This window comes from Arachis hypogaea, chromosome 18, assembly GCF_003086295.3.
Source record: "Arachis hypogaea cultivar Tifrunner chromosome 18, arahy.Tifrunner.gnm2.J5K5, whole genome shotgun sequence".
In the NCBI taxonomy this organism is placed as follows: domain Eukaryota; kingdom Viridiplantae; phylum Streptophyta; class Magnoliopsida; order Fabales; family Fabaceae; genus Arachis; species Arachis hypogaea.
Window position 1 is genome coordinate 31829020 of NC_092053.1, and position 13793 is coordinate 31842812.

At 38.5% G+C, this 13793-nt stretch overlaps 2 non-coding genes across 2 annotated transcripts; both read left to right on the top strand.

Annotated features, from left to right (window-relative positions):
• The first annotated feature begins 2092 nt into the window (after nt 1–2092).
• Nucleotides 2093–2200, top strand: LOC112774355 (small nucleolar RNA R71). Its single transcript, XR_003188848.1, has one exon. It is a non-coding gene; the product is annotated as a small nucleolar RNA R71 (small nucleolar RNA).
• A 10800-nt stretch (nt 2201–13000) lies between these two features.
• LOC112774953 (small nucleolar RNA R71) lies at nt 13001–13104 on the top strand. The gene has a single exon (XR_003189406.1). It is a non-coding gene; the product is annotated as a small nucleolar RNA R71 (small nucleolar RNA).
• The last annotated feature ends 689 nt before the right edge of the window (nt 13105–13793 follow it).

Consider the following 13793-nt stretch of genomic DNA (forward strand, 5'->3'; position numbering starts at 1 on the left):
TTGCACCATTCTGGCGTTCAAACGCCCTCTGTGTGCCAATTCTGGCGTTAAACACCAGCTCTGCTACATTTCCTAGCGTTAAACGACAGTCTGCCTGGCATTACTGGCGTTTAACGCCAGCCAGACGCCAGACACCCTTTTCTGGCGTTAAACGCCCAGAATGCTGCCCATTCTGGCGTTTAACACCCAGAATGCTGCCAGGCTAGGCGTTAAACGCCCATTCTGCTATCCTTACTGGCGTTTAAACGCCAGTTAGCCTGTCCTCCAGGGTGTGCTATTTTTGATGCTGTTTTTCATTTTGCTTTAATTCTGTAGCTGTTTTTATGACTTCACATGAGCATCAACCTAAAGAAAACATAAAATGACAATGGAATATAAATAAATATAATTAAATAACATTGGGTTGCCTCCCAATAAGCACTTCTTTAATATCAATAGCTTGACAATGAGCTCTTAGAGAGCTTCATAGAGACTCAAAGCTTAGTTGTGGCCTCCCAACACCAAACTTAGAAGTTGAGTGTGGGGGCTCTGTTTGACTCTGTATTGAGAGAAGCTTTTCATGCTTCCTCTCCATGGTTACAGAAGAAGATCCTTGAGCCTTAAACACAAGGTAGTCCTTATTCAATTGAAGGACTAACTCTCCTCTGTCCACATCAATCACAGCTCTTGTTGTGGCTAGAAAGGGTCTTCCAAGGATGATGGATTCATCTTTATCCTTCCCAGTGTCTAGGATTATGAAATCAGTAGGGATGTAAAAGCCTTCAACCTTCACTAAGACATCCTCTACAAGTCCATAAGCCTATTTCCTTGATTTATCTGCCAATTCTAATGAGAATTTAGCAGCTTGTACCTCAAAGATCCCTAGTTTCTCTATTACAGAGAGTGGCATGAGGTTTATACCTGACCCCAGGTCACACAGAGCCTTCTTAAAGGTCATGGTGCCTAAGGTACAAGGCATTAAGAACTTTCCGGGATCCAGTTTCTTCTGAGGTAATTTCTATTGAACCAAGGCATTCAGTTCATTGATGAGCAATGGAGATTCATCCTCCCAAGTCTCATTACCAAATAACTTGGCATTCAGCTTCATGATTGCTCCTAGATACTGAGCAACTTGCTCTTCAATAATATCTTCATCTTCTTCAGAGGAAGAGTACTCATCAGAGCTCATGAATGGCAACAGTAAGTTCAGTGGAGTCTCTATGGTCTCTGTATGAGCCTCAGATTCCATTGGTTCCTCAGTAAGGAACTCCTTAGTGGCCAGTGGACATCCATTGAGGTCTTCCTTACTGGAAATCACTGCCTTTTCCTCCTCTAAAGGTTCGGCCATGTTGGACATATTGATGGCCTTGCACTCTCTCTTTGGATTCTCTTCTGTATTGCTTGGGAGAGTACTAAGAGGGATTTTAGTAACTCTTTTACTAAGCTGACCCAATTGTGCCTCCGAATTTCTGATGGAGGACCTTGTTTCAGTCATGAAACTGAGAGTGGTCTTAGATAGATCAGAGACTATGGTTGCTAAGTCAGGGAGGCGCTGCTTAGAATTATCTGTCTGTTGCTCAGAAGATGATGGAAAAGGCTTGCTATTGCCAAACCTATTTCTCCCACCATTATTATTAAAGCTTTGTTGAGGCTTCTGTTGATCCTTCCATGAGAAATTTGGATGATTCCTCCATGAAGGATTATAGGTGTTTCCATAGGATTCTCCCATGTAATTCACCTCTTCCATTGCAGGATTCTCAGGGTCATAAGCTTCTCCTTTAGAGGAGGCTTCTTTAGCACTGCCGGATGCAGCTTGCATCCCAGTCAGATTCTGAGAAATCATATTGACTTGCTGAGTCAATATTTTATTCTGAGCCAATATGGCATTCAGAGTATCAATCTCAAGAACTCCTTTCTTCTGAGTCATCCCATTATTCACAGGATTTCTTTTAGAAGTGTACATAAACTGGTTATTTGTAACCATTTCAATGAGTTCCTGGGCTTCTGCAGGTGTCTTCTTCAGATGAAGAGATCCACCAGTAGAGTGATCCAATGACATCTTGGACAATTCAGACAGACCATCATAGAATATACATAAGATGCTCCATTCTGAAAGCATGTCAGAAGGACACCTTCTGATCAATTGCTTATATCTTTCCCAAGCTTCATAGAGGGATTCACCTTCCTTCTGTCTGAAGGTTTGGACTTCCACTCTAAGCTTGCTCAACTTTTGAGGTGAAAAGAATTTGGCCAAGAAAGTATTGACCAACTTTTCCCAAGAGTTCAGGCTTTCTTTAGGTTGTGAGTCCAACCATATCCTAGCTCTGTCTCTTACAGCAAAGGGGAAAAGCATAAGCCTGTAGACCTCAGGATTAACCCCATTTGTCTTAACAGTGTCACAGATTTGCAAGAATTCAGCTAAGAACTGATGAGGATCTTCTAATGGAAGTCCATGAAACTTGCAATTCTGCTACATTAGAGAAACTAATTGAGACTTAAGCTCAAAGTTGTTTGCTCCAATTGGAGGAATTAAGATGCTTCTTCCATAGAAGTCCGAAGTTGGTGCAGTAAAGTCACCAAGCACCTTCCTTACATCTCCACTATTGTTGTTGGGTTCGGCCATGTCTTCTTCTTTTTCAAAAATTTCTGTAAGGTCCTCTCCAGAGTGTTGTGCTTTAGCTTCTCTTAGCTTCCTCTTCAGAGTCCTTTCAGGTTCAGGATCAGTTTCAACAAGAATGTCTTTATCCCTGTTTCTGCTCATATGAAAAAGAAGAGAACAAAGAAAAGAAGAGGAATCCTCTATGTCACAGTATAGAGATTCCTTTATGTGAGTAGAAGAATGGAAGAATAGAAGAATGAGGTGGAGAGAGAATAAGGAGAATTTGAACACAGAGAGAGGGAGAGGGTTTGAATTACAAGAAGAGAAGTGTTAGTAAATAAATAAAATAAATAGAAAGAGATGAGAGAGAGAAGAAATTTGAATATTAATTTAAAAGAAAAGAACAATATTTTTGTTTTTATTTTAATTAATAGTTAGAATTTGAAATTTAAGAAAAGAAATAAAAGTAATATGAAAACTAAATAAATTAATTAATTAAAAAGATTTTTGAAAAAGTTGTTAGTGGTTTTCGAAAATTAGAGAGAGAAAAGTAGTTAGGTGGTTTTGAAAAAGATAAGAAATAGCCAAACTTTTAAAATCAAACAAAAAAATCAAGTAGTTAATTGAAAAAGATTTGAAAATAAATTTTTGAAAAGATAAGAAGTTAGAAAAAGATTTTGAAATTAAATTTTAAAAAAAATATGATTGAAATTTATTTTGAAAAAGATTTGAAAACAAAATTAAAAAGATTTGATTTTTGAAATTAAAGTTGATTACTTGACTAACAAGAAACTAAAAGATATGATTCTAGAATTTAAAGATTGATCCTTTCTTAATAGGCAAGTAACAACTTGAAAATTTTTTACTCAGAACATTAAATGTTAGTAACAATTTTGAAAATATGAAATAAAAATAAGAAAAAGATTTTGAAAATTACTTTAGAAAAATTCGAAAATATTAAGAAGAAAATTGAAAAAGATTTGATTTTTGAAAAAGATTTGAAAAGATAAAATTTTCAAATTGAAATTTTGACTTGACTAACAAGAAACAACTAAATTTTAAAAAATTTTTGAACAAATCAAACCAAAATTTTGAAATTTATTAGTAAAATAAGGGAAAGATATTATTTTTGATTTTTTTGAATTAATGAAGGAAGAGAAAAACAACAAAATGACACAACACCTAAGAATTTAAGATTAAAACAAATAATGCATGAAAGAACACTTTGAATGTTAAGATGAACACCAAAAACACTTTGAAAATCATGATGAACATCAAGAACATATTTTTTTGAAAATTTTTAAGAAAAGAGACACATGCAAGACACCAAAGTTAGAAATTTTTAATGTTTAGACACTATGAATTTGAAAATACATATGAAAAACAAGAAAAGACACAAAACAAGAAAATTTAAAGAAAATCGTCAAGAACAACTTGAAGATCAATGAAGAACACAATGCATATATTTTCGAAAATTAAAGAAAAATTAAAGCATTCAATTGACACCAAACTTAAAATTTCACACAAGACTCAAACAAGAAACATAAAAATTTTGGTTTTTATGATTTTATTAATTTTTTTTGTATTTTTTGAAAATTATGTTTGGAAAAAGAAAATAAAGAAATTCAAAATTTTTAATAAGAATTCCAGGATTCATGTAATGTTAGTCTAAAGCTCGAGTCCAAAAGAATTAGACATGACCAATGGCCAGCCAAGCTTTAGCATAGAAATATAATTGAGAATCCAAAGGTTCATGCAATGTTATTCTAAAGCTTCGATCCAAAAGAATTAGACATGGCCAAATGGCCAGCCAAGCTTTAACATACCATCATGAAGCTCGAAGATGGAATTCATTCTTAAAAATTTTGATGAATTTTTCGAAAATTAAATATATATTTTTTTCTTTTTTTTTTGAAAATAAAATTAAAAAGCTTAAACATAAGATAAAATTACCTAATCTAAGCAACAAGATAAACTGTCAGTTGTCCAAACTCGAACAATCCCCGGCAACGGCGCCAAAAACTTGGTGTGGAAAATCGTGATTCACACTTTTCACAACTCCGCACAACTAACCAGCAAGTGCACTGGGTCGTCCAAGTAATACCTTACGTGAGTAAGGGTCGATCCCACGGAGATTGTCGGCTTGAAGCAAGCTATGGTCATCTTTTAAATCTCAGTCAGGTGGATTCAAATGGTTATGAGGTTTTGATAATTAAAGATAAATAAACATAAAATAAGATAGAGATACTTATGTAATTCATTGGTGGGAATTTCAGATAAGCATTTAGAGATGCTTTGTAGCTTCTGAACTTCTGCTTTCCTATTGTCTTCTTCCAATCATGCGTGCTCCCTTCCATGGCAAGCTGTAGGATCCTCTCAGTGAAAATGGTCCTCTACGGTTTCTGCACGGCTAATCAACTGTCGGATTTCTCGTATCGGATGAAAAATACCAAGTACAGCTACCGTATGGCTAATCATCTGTCGGTTCCCGCTAGCGTCGAAATAGGATCCATTGATCCTTTTGCACACTATCACTGCTCCCAACATTCACAGGTTTGAAGCTCGTCACAGTCATCCTTTAACTCCAATTCTGGTGCCAGTTTGGGCGTTTTACGCTAGAAAGTTTTAGGCTGGCTTTGAGCTCCAGTTTGGGCCATCAAATCTCGGGAAAAGTATGGACTATTATATATTTCTGGAAAGCCCAGGATGTTTACTTTCCAACGCAATTGAGAGCGTGCCAATTGGGCTTCTATAGCTCCAGAATATCTATTTCGAGTGCAGCAGGGTCAGAATCCAACAGCATCTGCAGTCCCTTTTCAGCCTCTGAATCAGATTTTTGCTCAGGTCCCTCAATTTCAGCCAGAAAATACTTGAAATCACAGAAAAACACACAAACTCATAGTAAAGTCCAGAAATATAATTTTTGAATAAAAACTAATAAAATTATAATAAAAAGTAACTAAAACATACTAAAAACCATGTAAAAACAATGCCAAAAAGGGTATAAATTATCCGCTCATCACTGGCTCTATTTCATAATGTACCACTATTAGTGTAATTGCTGTTTTGTAATTGCTGGTTACTGGTTAATCTTTAGTGAAAGGTTTAATGTGATTAGTGTTGAATGGCAAATGCTTATTGTTGAGTTTAGCTATGGTCCTGTTGATGATTATTTGATTTCTCATTGTACTGTTACTGTTTTTAATTTCGTGAATGATTAATTAATTTCAGTTATGGAAGATAGTATTAATCAAGAAGCAATTACTGATAAAGCAATTGCCTTTTCAATATGTGTTGCTATTGTATCATGTGCACTTTTTATTATATGAATCTCTTTTAGTGTTTACTTGATTAAATTAGTTTGTGTTTGAAATAATAACTTGTAATACAAAAATTTAAGACATAGCTCTTGAAAATGGTTTTTTCTCCTAAAATTTAAGGTGAAAAAATGTTCTTAGTGTGTTCAAACTAAGCTAGTGTATATATGATTGCAGATGATTTCATAATAACTGTTGAACCAATTTGATCATAGTCTCAGTGAAACCACTACTGGATACCCTGCTTATGCTGTGTTGACTTCTAGTTTAAAGCAGATGGTAATATATTGGTATGGTTTATCCATTTTGGCCTTGAACTTAATTTGGTGCTGAAGTGATGGCTTTCTTTGTGTTTGTTGTCTCCTTCAATTTATTGTAGGCATCAATGGATAACATGAAGGGAAAAACCTGCTCCATGGAAAATTGCTCCAATAATTATATCTAATCATGTATCTTGTATTGAACCTATTTTCTACTTTTATGAATTATTTTCCACCATTGTGGCATCTGAGTCTCATGACTCCATACCTTGTGTTGGCACCATTATGAGAGCAATGCATGTAGTTTGGCTTCTGCTTTACATCTTAATTAGCATGATCAGTTAAGAAAATAATAAAGTACATACATATTGTTCATACCCTGGCCCAAATAATAAGCCAAGCCCAATCTTGCTAAAAGGCCCAATCTAGAAAGATTGACCTCTACCACTTGTCCGACCTCCTCCAAGAGGTCAGGTTCGATGAAAGCAAGCAATCAACCCTTATCCAAGGGAATAACTACCTCCTTAAATCTCTCTCCCACTTCTAGAAGAGAGATCTCAACAAACCCTAAGATAAAGGGACGATTATCTACCATTAGAAGTGGAACTACTTCAATGGTGGTTATTGGTTCCTTCCCTATAAATACACTGATACTCTTAGGTAAACTTAAGGTCCAATACATAAAAATCCGCTTAATTCCTTGCTGACTTAGGCATCAGAGCGTCTTGCAGGTACCACCTAACACCCACTCAAGCACACACCAACAACCCAGACGGTGGCTCTCGGACGTGAGCAAGTCGGAGACCACCTCCATTCATCATTTGGGCCTCATATTCAAGCCCAATAAATTTGGTTCCAGGTAAGCTTCGGAACATTGGCACCGTTGCCGGGGACTTGGAGTTCAACACATAATGGTGGACGACCAGCCTGAGGACGGACGCACAACGTCTGAATCAGACCCTGAATACCAAGACACGGTCAACAATGAACAAGCTCTCTTGGTACCTCCCCCAATAATGAGGAACCAAGAGGAGAAGGCACCTCAAGTGAAAACCAACAAGAAAGGATCTCCTCCGAGGTACAATATCCTGAAGGAAAAGGACAACCCCATTCCACTAACTTCATGGGGCTGTTGCATGGACACCACGGTTGACTTGCACAACTAGAACAAGAATTAGAGCGACAACGTGAGTCAGAGAGAAGTTTGTGAAGAGAAATCGAGCAGCAAAGAGAGTTGGAAGAAAAGCTCTCTAAGCTGGAATCCGACATCAGAGGAAAGAGCACGCGCACAGATAGGGAGGACACCCCATTGGGGGAGAAGACCCGTTCACGGAGGATATCATGAGGCCTAGAGTTCTGGTGTGTAGAAATCGTGACGGTTCTTTCCTCAGTAACGGCGCTGAAAACTCAATACGCACGTTCATAATATTAACTCCTTGTCACAACTTCGCACAACTAACCAGCAAGTGCACTGGGTCGTCCAAGTAATAAACCTTACGTGAGTAAGGGTCGATCCCACGGAGATTGTCAGCTTGAAGCAAGCTATGGTCACCTTGTAAATCTCAGTCAGGCGGATTCAATTGGTTATGGAGATAAAAAGATAAATAAAATGTAAAATAAAGATAGAGGTACTTATGTAGTTCATTGGTGGAAATTTCAGATAAGCGTATAGAGATGCTTTTGTTCCTTTAAACCTCTGCTTTCCTGCTGTCTTCATCTAACCATTCCTACTCCCTTCCATGGCAAGCTTTATGTAGGGCATCACCGTTGTTAATGGCTACATCCCATCCTCTCTGTGAAAATGGTCCAATGCGCTATCACTGCATGGCTAATCATTTGGAGGTTCTCGATCATACTGGAATAGGATTCACCCTCCTTTTGCGTTTGTCACTACGCCCAGCACTCGCGAGTTTGAAGCTCGTCACAGCCATCCTTTCCCAGATCCTACTCGGAATACCACAGACAAGGTTTAGACTTTCCGGATCTCAAGAATGACCATCCATGGGTTCTAACTTATACCACGAAGATTCTAATATCTCGGACTTGGTCCCCTGTATTAGATATCTAAGAGATACTCATTCTAGCTTGTTTGCATGTAGAACGGAAGTGTTTGTCAGGCACGCGTTCATAGGTGAGAATGATGATGAGCGTCACATAATCATCACATTCATCATGTTCTTGGGTGCGAATGGATATCTTAGAATAGGAATGAGCTTGAATTGAATAGAAAAACAGTAGTACTTTGTATTAATTCATGAGGAACAGCAGAGCTCCACACCTTAATCTATGGAGTGTAGAAACTCTACCGTTGAAAATACATAAGAACAAGGTTCAGGCATAGCCGAGAAGCCAGCCCCCAAACGTGATCAAAGGATCAAAAGATAATTTAAAGATGATACTAAAGATCTTAGTAAAAAGTCCTATTTATACTAAACTAGTTACTAGGGTTTACAGAGAAAAGTATATGATGATGAAATCCACTTTCGAGGCCCACCTGGTGTGTGCTTGGGCTGAGCATGAAGCTTTCACGTGGAGAGGTCATTCTTGGAGTTGAACGCCAGTTTGTAACGTGTTTCTGGCGTTTAACTCCACTTTGCAACCTGTTTCTGGCGTTTAACTCCAGAATGCAGCATGGAGCTGGCGTTGAACGCCAGTTTGCGTCGTCTAAACTTGGGCAAAGTATAGACTATTATATATTGCTGGAAAGCCCTGGATGTCTACTTTCCAACGCAATTGAGAGCGCACCATTTAAAGTTCTGAAGCTCCAGAAAATCTACTTTGAGTGCAGGGAAGTCAGAATCCAACAGCATCAGCAGTCCTTTGTCAGCCTCTGAATCAGATCTTTGCTCAGCTCCCTCAATTTCAGCCAGAAAATACCTGAAATCACAGAAAAACACACAAACTCATGGTAAAGTCTAGAAATATGATTTTTATTTAAAAACTAATAAAAATATCCTAAAAACTAACTAAATCCTACTAAAAACATACTAAAAACAATGCCAAAAAGCGTATAAATTATCCGCTCATCACAACACCAAACTTAAATTGTTGCTTGTCCCTAAGCAATTGAAAATCAAATAGGATAAAAAGAAGAGAATATACTATAAATTCCAAACTATCAATGAAACATAGCTCCAATCAGATGAGCGGGACTTGTAGCTTTTTGCCTCTTGAATAGTTTTGGCATCTCACTTTATCCATTGAGGTTCAGAATGATTGGCATCTATAGGAACTCAGAGTTCAGATAGTGTTATTGATTCTCCTAGTTCAGTATGTTGATTCTTGAACACAGCTACTTTATGAGTCTTGGTCGTGGCCCTAAGCACTTTGTTTTCCAGTATTACCACCGGATACATAAATGCCACAGACATATAATTGGGTGAACCTTTTCAGATTGTGACTCAGCTTTGCTAAAGTCCCCAATTAGAGGTGTCCAGGGTTCTTAAGCACACTCTTATTTTTGCTTTGGACCTTGACTTTAACCGCTCAGTCTCAAGTTTTCACTTGACACCTACACGCCACAAGCACATGGTTAGGGACAGCTTGGTTTAGCCGCTTAGGCCAGGATTTTATTCCTTTAGGCCCTCCTATCCACTGATGCTCAAAGCCTTGGATCCTTTCTATTACCCTTGCCTTTTGGTTTTAAGGGCTATTGGCTTTTTGCTCTTGCCTTTTGGTTTAAAGAGCTTTTGGCTTTTTCTGCTTGCTTTCTTTTTCTTTTATTTTCGCCATTTTTTTCCTTTTTTTTCTACAAGCTTTGTATTCACTGCTTTTTCTTGCTTCAAGAATCATTCTTATGATTTTTCAGATCATCAAATAACATGTCTCCTGTTCATCATTCTTTCAAGAGCCAACATATTTAACATTCATAAACAACAACTTCAAAAGACATATGCACTGTTCAAGCATTCATTCAGAAAACAAAAAGTATTGTCACCACATCAAAATAATTAAACTAGTTTCAAGGATGAATTCGAAACCATGTATTTCTTGTTCTTTTGTAATTAAAACATTTTTCATTTAAGAGAGGTGATGGATTCATATTCATAACTTTAAGGCATAGACACTTAGACACTAATGATCATGTAATAAGACACATATATAAATAACATAAAGCCCAAAAATCGAAAAACAGTAAAATAAATAGACAAGGAGATTAAGGAATGAGTCCACCTTAGTGAGGGTAGCGTCTTCCTCTTCTTGAAGAACCAATGGAGCTCTTGAGCTCCTCTATGTCTCTTCCTTGTCTTTCTTGCTCCTCCCTCATAGCTCTTTGATCTTCTCTAATTTCATGGAGGATGATGGAGTGCTCTTAGTGCTCCACCCTTAGTTGTCCCATGTTGGAACTTAATTCTCCTAGGGAGGTGTTGATTTGCTCCCAATAGTTTTGTTGAGGAAAGTGCCTCCCTTGAGGCATTAGTGGTTATGGAAAAAACAAAAAAGTGATGCTTTTTCCATACCAAACTTAAAATGTTTGCTCGTCCTCGAGCAAAAGAAGAAAGAAAGATGAGAAGGAGAAGAGATGGAGGAGATGGTTTGCATTTGAGTGGGTGGGTGTAGGTGGGTTGTATGATGGTTTTGGATGAGTAATGGAGGTTATTGATGAAGGGTATTGGTGGAAAAGTGTTATGAAAAAGGTGTGAAGAGGAGAGAAGAAGATGTGGGGATCCTGTGGGGTCCACAGATCCTGTAGGGTCAAGGACTTAACATCCCTGCCTCAATTAGGCGTGTAAAACGCCCTTGCTGTGCAATCCTGGCGTTTAACGCCAGACTGCAGCATGTTTCTGGCGTTAAAAGCCACTTCCATGCTTGTTTTGGGCGTTCAACGCCCAATTGTAGCTTGTTTCTGGCATTAAACGCCAGCTCTATGCTTGTTTCTGGCGTTTAACGCCAGCTTTCCTCTGGGTGCAATCCTGGCGTTTAAACGCCAGACTGCTGCTTGTTTCTGGCGTTTAACGCCAGTTTCATGCTCTGTTCTGGTGTTAAACGCCAGCCAGATGCTCCTTACTGGCATTTAAATGCCAGTAAGTCTTTCCTCCAGGGTGTGCTGTTTTTCATTCTGTTTTTGATTTTTCAGTAGTTTTTGTGACTTCACAAGATCATCAACCTAATAAAACACAAAATAACAATAAAAATAAAATTAAATAACATTGGGTTGCCTCCCAACAAGCGCTTCTTTAATGTCAATAGCTTGACAGTGAGCTCTCATGGAGCCTCACAGATGTTCAGAGCATTGTTGAGACTTCCCAACACCAAACTTAGAGTTTGACTGTGGGGGCTTTGGTTGACTCTGCAGTGAAAGAAGCTTTTCATGCTTTCTCTCCATGGTTACAGAGAGAGATCCTTGAGTTTTAAACACAAGGTTGTCCTCATTCAGTTGAAGGATCAATTCTCCTCTGTCCATATCAATCACAGCTCTTGCTGTGGCTAGGAAGGGTCTTCCAAGGATGATGGATTCATCCTCATCCTTTCCAGTATCCAGGATTATGAAATCAGCAGGGATGTAAAGGCCTTCAACCTTTACTAGTACATCCTCTACTTGTTCATAAGCCTATTTTCTTGAGTTGTCTGCCATCTCTAATGAGATTCTGGCAGCTTGCACCTCAAAGATTCCCAGTTTCTCCATTACAGAGAGTGGCATGAGGTTTATCCCTGACCCAAGGTCACACAGAGCCTTCTCAAAGGTCATGGTGCCTATGGTACAAGGTATTAGGAACTTTCCAGGATCCTATTTCTTCTGAGGCAATCTCAGTTGATCCAATGCATTCAGTTCATTGGTGAATAGGGGAGGTTCATCTCCCCAAGTCTCATTACCAAATAGAGTGGCATTCAGCTTCATGATTGCACCAAGGTACTTGGCAACTTGCTCTTCAGTAACATCCTCATTCTCTTCAGAAGAAGAATACTCATTAGAGCTCATGAAGGGCATAAGGAGGTTCAATGGAATCTCTATGGTCTCTAGATGAGCCTCAGATTCCTTTGGTTCCTCAGAGGGAAACTCCTTGTTGATCAGTGGACGTCCCAGGAGGTCTTCCTCACTGGGATTCTCGTCCTCTCCCTCCCCTGTAGGTTCGGCCATGATGGTCAAATCAATGGCCTTGCACTCTCTCTTTGGATTCTCTTCTGTATTGCTTGGGAGAGTACTAGGAGGAGTTTCAGTGACCCTTTTACTCAGCTGGCTCACTTGTGCCTCTAAATTTCTAATGGAGGACCTTGTTTCACTCATGAAACTTAGAGTGGCCTTAGATAGATCAGAGACTATATTTGCTAAGCTAGATGAATTCTGCTCAAAAGTCTCTGTCTGTTGCTGAGTGGATGATGGAAAAGATTTGCTATTGTTAAACCTGTTTCTTCCACCATTGTTAAAGCCTTGTTAAGGCTTTTGTTGATCCTTCCATGAGAAATTTGGATGATTTTTCCATGAGGAATTATAGGTGTTTCCATAGGGTTCACCCATGTAATTCACCTCTGCTATTGCAGGGTTCTCAGGATCATAAGCTTCTTCTTCAGAAGATGCCTTTTTAGTACTGTTGGATGATTCCTTCAATCCATTCAGACTCTGAGAGATCATATTGATTTGCTGAGTCAATATCTTGTTCTGAGCCAATATGGCATTCAGAGCATCAATTTTAAGAACTCCCTTCCTCTGAGGCGTCCCATTACTTACAGGATTCCTCTCAGAAGTGTACATAAACTGGTTATTAGCAACCATGTCAATGAGTTCTTGAGCTTCTACAGGCGTTTTCTTTAGGTGAATGGATCCACCTGCAGAATGGTCCAGTGACATCTTTGATAGCTCAGACAGATCGTCATAGAATATATCCAGGATGGTCCATTCTGAAAGCATGTCAGAAGGACACCTTTTGGTCAGTTCTTTGTATCTCTCCCAAGCTTCATAGAGGGATTCACCTTCCTTTTGTTTGAAGGTTTGAACATCCACTCTAAACTTACTAAGCTTTTGAGGAGGAAAGAACTTGGCTAAGAAAGCCGTGACCAGCTTATCCCAAGAGTTCAGGCTATCTTAAGGTTGAGAGTCCAACCATACTCTAGCTCTGTCTCTTACAGCAAACGGGAAAAGCATAAGCCTGTAGACCTCGGGATCAACTCCATTGTTCTTTACAGTATCACAGATCTGTAAGAATTCAGTTAAGAACTGAAAAGGATCTTCAGATGGAAGTCCATGAAACTTGCAGTTCTGTTGCATCAGAGAAACTAATTGAGGTTTAAGCTCAAAATTGTTTGCTCCAATGGTAGGTATGGAGATGCTTCTTCCATGTAAATTGGAATTTGGTGCAGTAAACTTACCAAGCATCTTCCTTGCATTGTTATTATTTTCGGCCATGTCTCCTTCTTTTTCGAAAATTTCTGTCAAATTTTCTCCAGAGAGTTGTGCTTTGGCTTCCCTTAGCTTCCTCTTCAGAGTTCTTTCAGGTTCAGGATCATCCTCAACAAGAATGTTCTTATCCTTGTTCCTGCTCATATGAAAAAGAAAAAAACAAAAGAAAATATGGAATCCTCTATGTCACAGTATAAAGATTCCTTATGTGAGTAGAAGAAGAAAAGAATATAAGAGTGAAGAAGAATAGATAATCCAAACACAAGGGTGAGGATAGGAGCAGAGATATGAGATGAAGAGAA